The sequence below is a fragment of the Pholcus phalangioides genome, unplaced genomic scaffold (assembly GCF_987345545.1).
Source record: "Pholcus phalangioides strain wild (caught in Gottingen) unplaced genomic scaffold, Ppha-v1.0 ptg000009l_1, whole genome shotgun sequence".
Lineage (NCBI taxonomy): Eukaryota > Metazoa > Arthropoda > Arachnida > Araneae > Pholcidae > Pholcus > Pholcus phalangioides.
Window position 1 is genome coordinate 3340047 of NW_028301602.1, and position 11760 is coordinate 3351806.

General features: G+C 37.2%; 1 protein-coding gene across 2 annotated transcripts in view; it reads right to left on the reverse strand.

The window, feature by feature from the left end:
- Positions 1–10974, reverse strand: part of LOC149081630 (transcription factor Sp9-like) — a 99592-nt gene extending 88618 nt beyond the window's left edge. The window contains exon 1 of one of the 2 annotated variants that reach the window (XM_089237043.1): positions 10110–10974. The gene's annotated coding sequence lies outside the window, so the exon portion shown is untranslated. The remainder of the gene's footprint in view (positions 1–10109) is intronic. The other variant, XM_089237044.1, reaches the window with a different exon arrangement.
- Positions 10975–11760: the final 786 nt, after the last annotated feature.

The window sequence follows — 11760 nt, forward strand, 5'->3', positions numbered from 1 at the left end:
ACGTAGGTATATGCATGACCAACATCAATTTATTCGTTGAAACTCAACGTTCAAAATGAAAATATTATTTGCAAAATAGCTATTTTAAACTTTTTCTTGTTTACGTTCATTGTACAGTAGATGCTTCATGAGTTCATGCATTTAAACTACACGCTGCATAAATGTTACTAGTGTTTCGTTTATTGTTTTCATCGGATGACAATAAAGCCCGTTGAACATTAATTCGCATAACATTACAAAAGCGATAAGAATAATCATCGTACATTGTTATATTTCCGTGTATTTTTGCTCGTTTTCTTGTCGCTTAAGTAAAATGGGATAGAAAAATTTAGCTTACGAAGGCACTATCTTTATTTACGACTGATTCCCAAGGGCAAAAAAAAAAAACGAAGAGTGATTATTTGGAAAAATCTCATATATTCATGTGATCCATCTCGTGCTCAACACATCATGATCATCAATGAGCGCGAACTGCATTGAGCGAGTCACCGCCCGCTGTGAGTGAGCGTGCGTGTGAGAGAGAGAGAGATGAGTTTTGCAGCGGCTGCCACCGGCAATTCGCTTCGGAACGACACATGCTCATTCACCGCTGCGACGACCGTCCCGCGACGAACGTCGAATCGCTCGGCCCTCAATATGACCCGGTATCGAAGCCGGCGATCAATATTGTTCAATTCAAATAACGTAAAGTATATCTATAACCATACACACGTTCACGAACTACGGAAATTGATAATAGATTTTTTACGTTCATATCATACCTCTCCTGAGCTAATTGCGAATCATTACAAAGCGGGCTTTAGTTTAAAAAAACAAAAACTTCACCGGGGCACAAAATATTATGAGTCGCAAAATGTTACAGCAATTATAATACTTATATTATAATTGCATTATAATAATGCAATTAAAATAAAATTTATATATTAATTGCATTATAATAATGCAATTAATATTAAACTTATATATTAATTGAATTTTAACACAATTGTACATTAAATTCATATATTAATTGCATTTTAACACAACGAGACCCCCCACGCTTGAACTTATATAAATTTATGGATGTGTCATATTAAAGGTGGATTTATGGTTTTGCCATTGTACTCCCATTCGAATCAAACTTTTTTGACCATTCACTCGCCAAATTTCCCTCCAAACATGTCTCCCTAAGCTCACCCCCCCCCCCCACGCGCTATAAACACGCTTCTTAAATATATAGTTATAGAGTAAGAAGATGCACATTAAGATGCACTTCGGAAATAAAATTCACATGCCTATGCGGGGAATCAAACCACCAACTTCTGACAGGCCGGGCGCGTGTCCTACCATTATCCTACAGAAGACGGTCGTTATCCCCGATACGCCTAAAAAGAAACGGACGTCCTCTGTGGCTTAACGATAGCTCACCCGTCCGGTCTGCGAGAGATTGGTGGTTCGATTCCCCTCATGGATATGTGAATTTTCTTTCCGAAATGCTTCTTCATTTCCGTCTGGTATCCAGTCCGTCGTACTTGATATTTACAGATATGCCATAGTAATAAAATGAGTCTTGGGTTTTATTAACAAATACACAGGCCATAAATTGCCCCAAGGCGATATAAGGCTGGATTGTCGTCAGCCATAAGATGAAATAACAAATATTCACAGAAAAGACTGGAGCCCCCGGACCAGTCCCTCTCCCCGGCCGAGACTTACGGTGAGTCGCTGCGTTGGTTTAATAGCAAATTCTCGTGGTACACAAAATTCGAGAAAATATCTGTACACAATATAGATCTTGGGGGCCTCTATGACAGAGCTCTGTCAATCTCCATTTTATAGAAATAAAATTAACAGTGTGTATAAGCCTAGGCCTACAGATATTTTGAAGGGCTGCAAAACCTTTTTCCACATCGAGCCGTAAAAGAAATGAAAAGTTATAACCGGCACAACTTACACCTCTTGAGAAGGTCGAAACTGAGGATAATCTAATGAATGAGGATCTTACTAATGAATTATGAAAGCCTGACAAGATCATTTTTTTTTTCCAGGTCTACAAATTTAAACTTTATGGAGCCGATTACGAAATAATTCCCAAAAAATTCCCATTCGTAACGTCACGCGTAGATTTCCCAATCGAAAAACCGCGTACTATTGAAAATAATGATTCGATGGAGACGAATTTCTCGGAATCATAGCTCATTGACTAATTCATTTTGAGGCTTCTGAAAGAAAAGTGGGGGGGGGGGGAAGAAATAGCTTAATTAGGCCGCGCCTGCCTCGCACGCGGCCGCCTGAACAATATACCGCGAGTATTCCCTTTCATTATTTCGCAACACAATATCCAAAGCTTTTCATAATGATTTGTCTAATGATCAAATGATGAAATCTTTTTCTCTCTCTCCACGCAAACTGCATTTTTTTTCCTTTTTAAAGTTTTTTTGTTTATCCCTACCGAGAATTCCGATAAACATCTTACTTCAGTGCATCGTATATTGTAAAAGAAAAAAATTATTCTCCACTTATAGCTGGAGATTTTAGACTGCTCGCTACCTTAAATATCTCAATGGCTTCTCTATCTATTATGCTAATTCCCAAGTAGGAAATCTTTCGTTTACCTTGAGTATAACTACTGTATGAACCACAACTAATCCCCACAAAAAGAAAAATCTCAGTGTCTAAAGCTGATAATTATTATAGATTCCTACACGGATGTAGAAATCAAGTTATACAGTAAAATCTCTAAGAGTTCCATCCAGAAAACCGGTCTTTGGTAGCGGTAATTCTTTTGTTATAAGTTTTTTGAAAATTTCAAGCCAGAAAGAGAAATTGACTCTGATGGGAACTGGAAAAAATTAGCACGAATTATCGACATAAAAATGAATTTCTCTACTCTTTAAAATGTACCTCGTTGATGAAGGTGACGGACCTTCCAGAGAGATTCCATTGTATTATATGGATAAAATATTTTTTTTTTTTGGGAAAGCTATGGTCTAACTCGGTTATAATGACATCGAATATTCTATGAAGTTTCGTCATTACAACCCAGGTTGATGTTTTCAAGACCTTTCAACAGATGCATTCAATTCATTTGAAATTTCATAACATGTTTACCATAATTTACCGAGGAAAATGCGGGAAATTAGGATCATCAATACTAGAAATCGCCAATTCTCACAATTACCAGCAAAATTGCTCGTTACTGCGTATAAACAGCCTCGGCACTGATAAATTGCTACATCAAGTCTACATCAAGAATGAAAATGTATTCACGAGAAAAGAAAAATTTAACATGGCACATTTGTTTGATGACCATTTGTATCTATGCATAACCAAATGCATTAATTGCATGATTGCAGAATTTATTTGCATATTTTCTAAATTACACAAATTAACTTCGTCCCCGATTTTGGTGAAGAATATAAATTAAAATGAGCTCCTTTGAAAAAAAAAGGGGACATTTTTATAAATAAAAAAAACAAAAAAAGATAGAAATTACGGGAAAATACGGGAATGTCCGTTTACGGATAATAACAGGCAAACATTTCCTGAATGTCACCAACTCTAATCCTTGGAATTTCTTAAGGAAATGCAACAGGAAACGGAAGCAAAAGAGGCGAAAAATGTGTCGTTATATCCAAGGTCCTTGCGTTTTCATCGACGTTATAAGCACGCTTCATTAGAATTGTTTTCTATAACAACCCGCCGTGACTGCCAACTACTAACGTTATAGCTGATCTGTCATTACAACCGAAGTCGTGTTCACCGAGTTTGGATTTTAGGGAAATCTCCCCACGGTTTGTTTGCAGTATCCTCGGAATTATATTTGTTTAGAAACGACGAGGATTATGTACTCAACTCGAGAGTGATATGATATCTTGTGTCAATATTTGTAGAGCTTAGGCCACCGAAACCCCCCGCGAGCCACGGAATGATCTCGTAATCCCCTCTACACACACACTTGACTTTTTCCTCTCTCTCTCTCTCTCAACATGATTCCCAAGAGTGATGCTGCGATGATGATGATACCACCGGATGAGAGAGAGAGAGAGCCCGTTGCCTACGATACACGGTTTTATTTTCTTCTCTAGTGAAATAGAGCTATCTACGATCCATTTCAGCGACTCACACTACCGTTTACGGTCCATTCGACGATGTATAGGATTTCAAATGACCCTAATAAGGGAAGGATAGCGGAGAAAACTTGGGATGGAATAGGGAGGAACATATCCCCGGGAAATTCATGGACGTGAAAAACCGCCGGCATCGGACCGCTATCGGGCCGTTCGAGAATTTTATCCGGCCTGCAACGCAATTAAAAATGTTTGAATGTATCTGAATATATTTTGTAAAACACAATATAGAACTTTAAGGTATAGTAGGCCTCGTGCATATGCGAAATAAAATTGAAAAAATTAATAATATAAATGTTACGGTGAATGTGATATACGCAGTTACTTTACATAATAACCGGATATTATGAATGCTTACCAAGCGTATTGGTAAGTTTGATAAATTTCCCAAAATTTATCACTTTTACCGGCGATTATGCATAATTTACCCACACACACACGCAAGCGTCGTTGGTAAATTTAAGAAGTATTAAAAAATTATCACTCTTTCCCCTTTGATTACGCATATTAAAAAGAAATACGATAAACATGTTGGGGTAAATCAAGAAGCTATCCATTCTTAGAATAAGACAACCATAATATTCTTTATGGACATTGTAGCATGTGTATATATTGTTTATAATTTTTGTGATTGTGTTTTCAATTGGGTTGCTGTATTTTTGAAATATATGACATCCATATTGTTATGGGCATCTTTTTATCAGCCACCCCGTTGGGCATTTTGCCTGTTGTGGTGTTGTATTTGTATTTGTATATTTGGATAATACCCAAGCGTCGCGTAGTTGGTAAGCACGCTAAATATCATATGGTACGCTATATGATATACCACACATGATAATTTATACATGTATTGTGTCGTTATATCGGGGTACGATAGTAAAATTTTTTATCATTATATCGGGGGTCATATTCATCACATACTAGACTCATTTGGAATATTTTTCATATTTATCAAATTCACCAACTACACTGGGGGAATTATGCATTATCACAGATAAAGGCGATAAATTTCAAGTATTTATCAAACTCACCAACGGCACTTGGTCATTATGTGTAATCACCAGTAAAAGTGATGGTATTTTCAGTATTTATCAATTTCTTTTTACCAACGACGCTTGTGTATTATGCATAGGCCTATTCACCGGTATAAACTGGTTATTATATATAATATAACATAATATTAATATGTATAATATTATGTACATAAACACCTTAGTACTTCAAACATTTAAGTTAATTGTATCAGCACTTTTCATTGCACCCTTCGGTCCGCAAAAGTAATTCTGATCAAAAATGTCCCGTAAGCTGAAAAATTTAAGCATCCATTGGAAAATTGAAAATTTTACGATAAGCCTATTCTTTTCCTCTCAATACGATTAAAATGTTTTTGGATTTCTCACCGGACAGTAAGTTTTTTAAAAACCAGTTTATGGACAGCAATGACAACCCAATGTTTATGGGCCGATATTGAAGCCGATCAGGAAGTAGGCCATGATGTTTAGAAATTTCGCTACCACAAACAACAACCATCGGTGTCCAAAGATACCGGCCGCACTGATCGCAAATTTGACCTATTAGCCGACTATTGCAATTAAATAGATAATATTACGGTCTTTGTGTGAAAAATTTTCGCAATCTCAAATGAATGTAATTTGATACGGATGGTGCTAAAAAGGGAGTACGCATTCTAAAAACATTAAAAAGTGAAAAAATTGAAACACCGATCATGATAATTTCATTGGCAGGATAATGATTCATTTCATCTTCTACATATGTTGATACATAATCGTTTTGTAATGAGATTTCGACATATTCAATAGCAAAAGCGTGTGAAGTTCTGGTGCTTTTTTGCACACTATCAAGCTAGGCATGAATCCCCCCCCCCCCCATCTACAAGTTGGGCATTTCTCCCAACGCGTCCCTATAATTTGAGCAAAAAATATTTGAACATACAGCAGATATACACCTACTGCCTATATGTTGTGTGCTCAAATTTTTTACCCAGTGTTTCTCAAAGTGTGCGTCGCGGCTTCTTTGTCAGAGGCGTCCCGGTGAGTTGGAGATATTGTGATTTGTGTGCCTGCTTATACTTTAAGTGGTTCTTTTATTAATAAGTGAAAATATCTCCTATATAAACTATTTTCGGGAGCCGCAGATGAACCATGAATTTGGGCAAGGGAGCTGCGGATGACAAGAGTTTAAGAACCACTGCAGTAGCCTATTCGATAAATGAACAAACATCTTCACCCTACTAATAAAATGCCTGCTTCGTCCAGCGCTATATGAAGTCAAAAAGTCTGACCCTGGCTATAAATACACTAAAATTTTGGAAAATAATACTAAAAAAAAATTTTAGTTTACAAATTGCTTCGATAAATTTTTCCCTCAAATTACTTTTAGATGTTCCAAATTAAAACTTGAAACAACTTTTTCCAATCGAAATAAATTGTTTTAGCCCACATGGTAAAATGGATAAATCAGTGCTGGTGTTTTTACAGAAAACCCATTCAATTAATTGGAATTTTGAGATTGGCTGCTTCTCTTATGAAATTCCCAAAATTATTTTTTTTGCATTGCCACGACCCCTCCCCCCCCCTTCCGGAATTTCCATGGATCGAAATCATTTCCTGATTATGTCAACCACTGGAATTGAAGAAACGTTAAGCGAATTTTCAAATACTCCACGAGCTCGTCCGAGTCCAAGAAATCATTGATGGACGGCCGAGAAAAACCTAACAAAATACTACTACCAGAGGTTTGTTTCAGTTCTTGTAAACAAAACGAATACGGCACGATGTCGTAATTATAGTTATACGAGATTTATCCGCGCCATTTACATTTAGGACGGTGATAAAAAAAAATAGATGTTATTTGCAGAGTGAAAATGGGCGGGAGCGACTTGAATCGACTCGTTTCTATTACGAAGCTACTCGACCGAGACAATACGCGCGACTAATTGCAGAATTTCACCGACCATCGCCAGCCAACACACACATTGGGCCCTGTTTTTTTATTTTTTGCAGCGGGGGGTCCCGTGGGCGTGCGTTGCGGATGAATTAGATGCTCGTGTCCTTCCACGAATAAACAAACAAAAAAAAAAGAGAGAAATGATTTATTAAAACAAGACCGGCTCGTCCCGCGACAGAATCTTATCAACAAGAGTTTTCACGCAAAACTTAAATACAAGATCCCGCCAACACTGGCGAACCTCTCAGTGTTTTAATATCAAATGTTTTCATCTGGCTGAACACATGAGTTATGGTCTGCGAAATCATTCATCTGCAGCGAGGCCTTTTTGAAACAATCGCTCTCTCTCTCTCTCTCATCGTATCGCCAAATGTTTACATGCACATAATTTCACTATGTACACACAAAACAGGACGTTTTTGATAAATTGCCATTCGCATCATGGATGTCTTAATCTTTTATTTATGTCCTAATGGCTCATTGATATTTCGCTGCGTTAACATATCCGTTATTATTATTAACATCATCCTCTTTCTTTCAGCCATTCTACTCAGGTAAACACAAACACACACTCCCGTGAAAACTTACACATGCATTTAGGTTTCTGGTTTTCAGGTACCGGGTTCAAGTCCAGTAAGAAATTTTTGTTTTTAAATGCTCTAAAAGAGAAATCAATTCGAATCTCACAAAAGATGCGTGTATTCATCGACAGATGTTGCCTCGTCATAGAAAAACGGGACTCGTTAATTAATCTCTTAACACAAATGAAAGCTGGTGTAAATACCCGCATGTGCTGTAATTAATTAATTAGCCAGATTGATTAAGTAGGCTACTCATATTAATTAAACCTTTTCTAAGTGAAATTTATTCTAACGGTTTCATTCAAACACATCTGCCATAGTTACACATTTTGCATTTAAACCATTAGCACCGAACATGTATGATGTCTTATCATATCCATCGGTTTGAGCGGAAAAGACATAAACACGTGTGCATTGTAAACATAAAATATTCTATAAAGGTGCAAACAGTAGGCTATAACAATAAAGTCTTCGTTACACCATATATTCAATCTTCAGCACCTACGGACTGATTTAAAATAATTCTAACCGATATAAGGTAATAAGTAGCTACATAAAATGTGTAATAATCTATTATTGTACAAAATGGGTGCATAACTCAGTATGTGGACCATATCTGGCCTGTGATCAAGGACCTAATGGTGCAGGCCGTATAAAAGAGCTAAATAACTTATACATACATATAGAAAATAAATGCATTTTCAACTTGTATAGAAACCTTATAATCATCACCACGTAAATATATTGCAAGCAAATTCAAGTCCTATATCATAAGTAGTCGATTCAAGTCCTACTCATAATCAAAAACATGAGTGAATAAATTCCAACCTGCAGACTAATCGGGTTCTCCCGAGAATTTGCGGCCTACAAAACAATTCTAAAAGTATTCTATATACCTAAGGAAAGTTTGGGGCACCCATAACCCAAAAGAATGAAACATTTCATAAATTTCTTTGTCGGCCAGATAAAATTCTCGAATATACACCCCCTCGTGATGTATAGCATCAAATATGTATAATCAATTGCATTTATTGATAAACTATAATTGACAACATTCACAACTATTGATTGATTTAATTATTAATATATTTAGTGTATATATATATATATATGATAAGTCTACCATTTGTAAAATGATACAAGGGATAAGTGGACTATCAACATATAGTCTACCATTAATTGTTATGACATGCTTTGAAATGCATTAAATTATCTAATTCGAGTGAAAATACCTAATACGGCTTATAATATTAGGCCCTTAACTATCTATATGTATAGTTTTCAAATTAAATTTATAATTATACTTTTAGACTGAAAGTTTATGTGTAGGTATTTCACGCATTAGAATATGGTGACTATTCTACAATCGCTTTCCATGAGATAGGCCTACTCTGTTTGACGTCCATTTCGGGGGTATCATTCATTTGATAACTTGGGGTCGAGTATCAAGCAAGAAATGGGAATAGTTCATAGAGAATGTGAAACGCTTCAAACGAAAACGTCTCTCTTAAATAAACAAATGCAATTCGAGACGGTGCTAATAACATTGCTCTCCATTAAATCCTATGAACAAATGAATGCACCTTTCCCCCCCCCCAACAGGGTAGACCGACAAGGTATATCTTATCATTCTTTACTCTATAATTTTTTTGAGGGGACTAGCCAAAAATCCTAGCGTGGAGGCTGGGAAAGATTCCGGCTCGAGGGTGTTGAGGGTTCGGAAAAAGAGGGAAAATACACGTGGAAACAAATATTCTCATAGATAGTTGAACATAACAGCTCGAATTATAAGAATGATCTATAGTGAAGTTATAAGAGTATCATTCAAACAAATATGTGAGCATTACCAAAATTGTTGGGCATTGGAATCGCGAACCTCATCGAACACGGCCCACGCTTTATCACTAATTGACAACTTTAACAAGGACTATAAAAAAGAACTTGATTGAAATTTGATATTCCTCTCTTCACAGGGTGTTGAATGGAGAAATAATGAGACAATGCGGTACCCAAAACTGATCCTTTGCGGGAAAAACTTCCACGAAATTTATACGCGATTTACTAGATATGGGAGTGATAAGCAGGTTCGCAACTGGGGGAGGGGGGCAAGAAGGTTTGGGGAACCCGGACATGAGGAGGTACAAATTGCACCTTTTAACCTCTCCTTCAACATTACAACGGGGGCGCCAGAATGCGAACTTCGCCCCGACTGACCAAGCATCTAGTTGCGGCACTGTAAAAAAAAATTTTAGAGAAATTTTTTTTTATGAATGAAAAATACCTATTAGAAAGAATTACCTAAAATTTAAAGGAGTAATTCACTCCTCAACGAAATTTGGAGGAGTAAAATTGAATTTTCACGCTTGTGAATCACGTATCTATTCCCCGCTACATGAAGAGGAAAAATGACAATGATAAATAATTGCATAATTATCATGCGATATGTACTCACCCCTATAGTAGAACTTGCCATTGATGAAAGAGCAAACTCATGAATAGTCCTCGACACCAAAAAAAAAATTTTTTTTGTCTTCTTTTAAAAATCTTCTAATACAATAGCAGTTTAATTTGTTTTTTGTAGGCTCGGTGAGGAAAAACTCTTCAACAATCCTTTTCAACACACAGTCACAAACACAAAAGGGAAAAAAATTTGCATCTATTTTCTCTCCGGCATACACAAAACGTTGCTCCTAATAACACACGCCGAAGGGGTATTAACGTGGAGAGAGAGAGAGATAAGAGAGGGGAGACAGAAAAATATTCGTTTCGGGAGAGGAATCGAGCTCGAACCTGCGGGTAGCCCGACTCGGATTGAATCTGAGGCTCATCAGAAAACAAGTCCGGCCTGAAGAAAATTACGGCCTGGGATGGGGGGGGTAAGAGAGAGCAAAAAAATGAAAGCAAAGAGAGATAGATAGGGAGAGGGAGGGAGGAAAGAGAGAGAGAATGGTGTTGGAAAAAGCTGCTGCCGTGTACTTGAGATTCCAGGTTCGAATGGCGCTTAGGACCGCCCCTCGCCTCCCATTCGTCAGCAGTGGGCTGCCCCGCAGTACAGCGTTAATACAAGTTTGATCCCGACTCGTCCGCCCTGCCTCTTTTAATTGAAGACGGGGCGTGTCCTGAGGGTTGTATGGCGAAGAAGGCAAAACAACCAATAGAGACCGCCCGTGTCGGTGCTTGATTGATGGGTGGCTTTTTCCCTGATGAAAGCGACCTCTCGTGGGACCGGTGCGGTTACGGCAGGGGGCGCCACTGGGTGGACGTGCGAAATGCAAGAATGCACGTGCTTGCTTCATCTTCTCCCCATTGTTCGTTTTTCTTCGTCCTTTTAAGCGTTTTTTTTTCCTTTTATTTGGCTGATATTTAAAAGGACTGAGACTGGATGATGTGGAATCTGGAACAAGGGCGTTGCTTTTTTTTTCTTCTGAGAAGGTATCTTTCTTCTTTATGTGTCTTACTTTCTGTATGTGAAGAATGTTTTTTTTCTTTCCGGTGTCAGAACCGATAGTGTAACAGGAAAAAGGAATTATAACACACAATCTATAATACGGCATATTGTTAATATTCAGCTCATCATAGTTATCGCTCGTTATAACGACCTCTCGTCATTCTACCTAAACCGGACCTTATAATGGGAGGTCGTTGCGTTGAAGCAGGGTGCCCGCGGGTCGCATAACCCGCGGGCCACATTTTGCCATCGGAGCTCGCCGACCACTAGCAGGAAATAGTTGAAAACATTGAAAAACGATTACGAATTAATAAGAAAAATAAATTTTGGAATTGATGAAAGAAATAATGCCGGAACAAATAGATGAAAACTCAGAATTAATGAAAGAACTAATTCCAGAATTCATGAAAGAACTAATTCCAGAATTCATGAAAGAACTAATTCCAGAATTAATGAAAGAACTAATTCCAGAATTAATGAAAGAACTAATTCCAGAATTCATGAAAATTGGGAATTAATGAAAGAACTAATTCCAGAATTCATGAAAATTGGGAATTAATGAAAGAAATAATTTTAAACAGTTTTTAAACAAATAATTTCATAATTAGTGAAAAATAAATAATAAATCAATGAGAGAAATAATTTCGTAATTTCT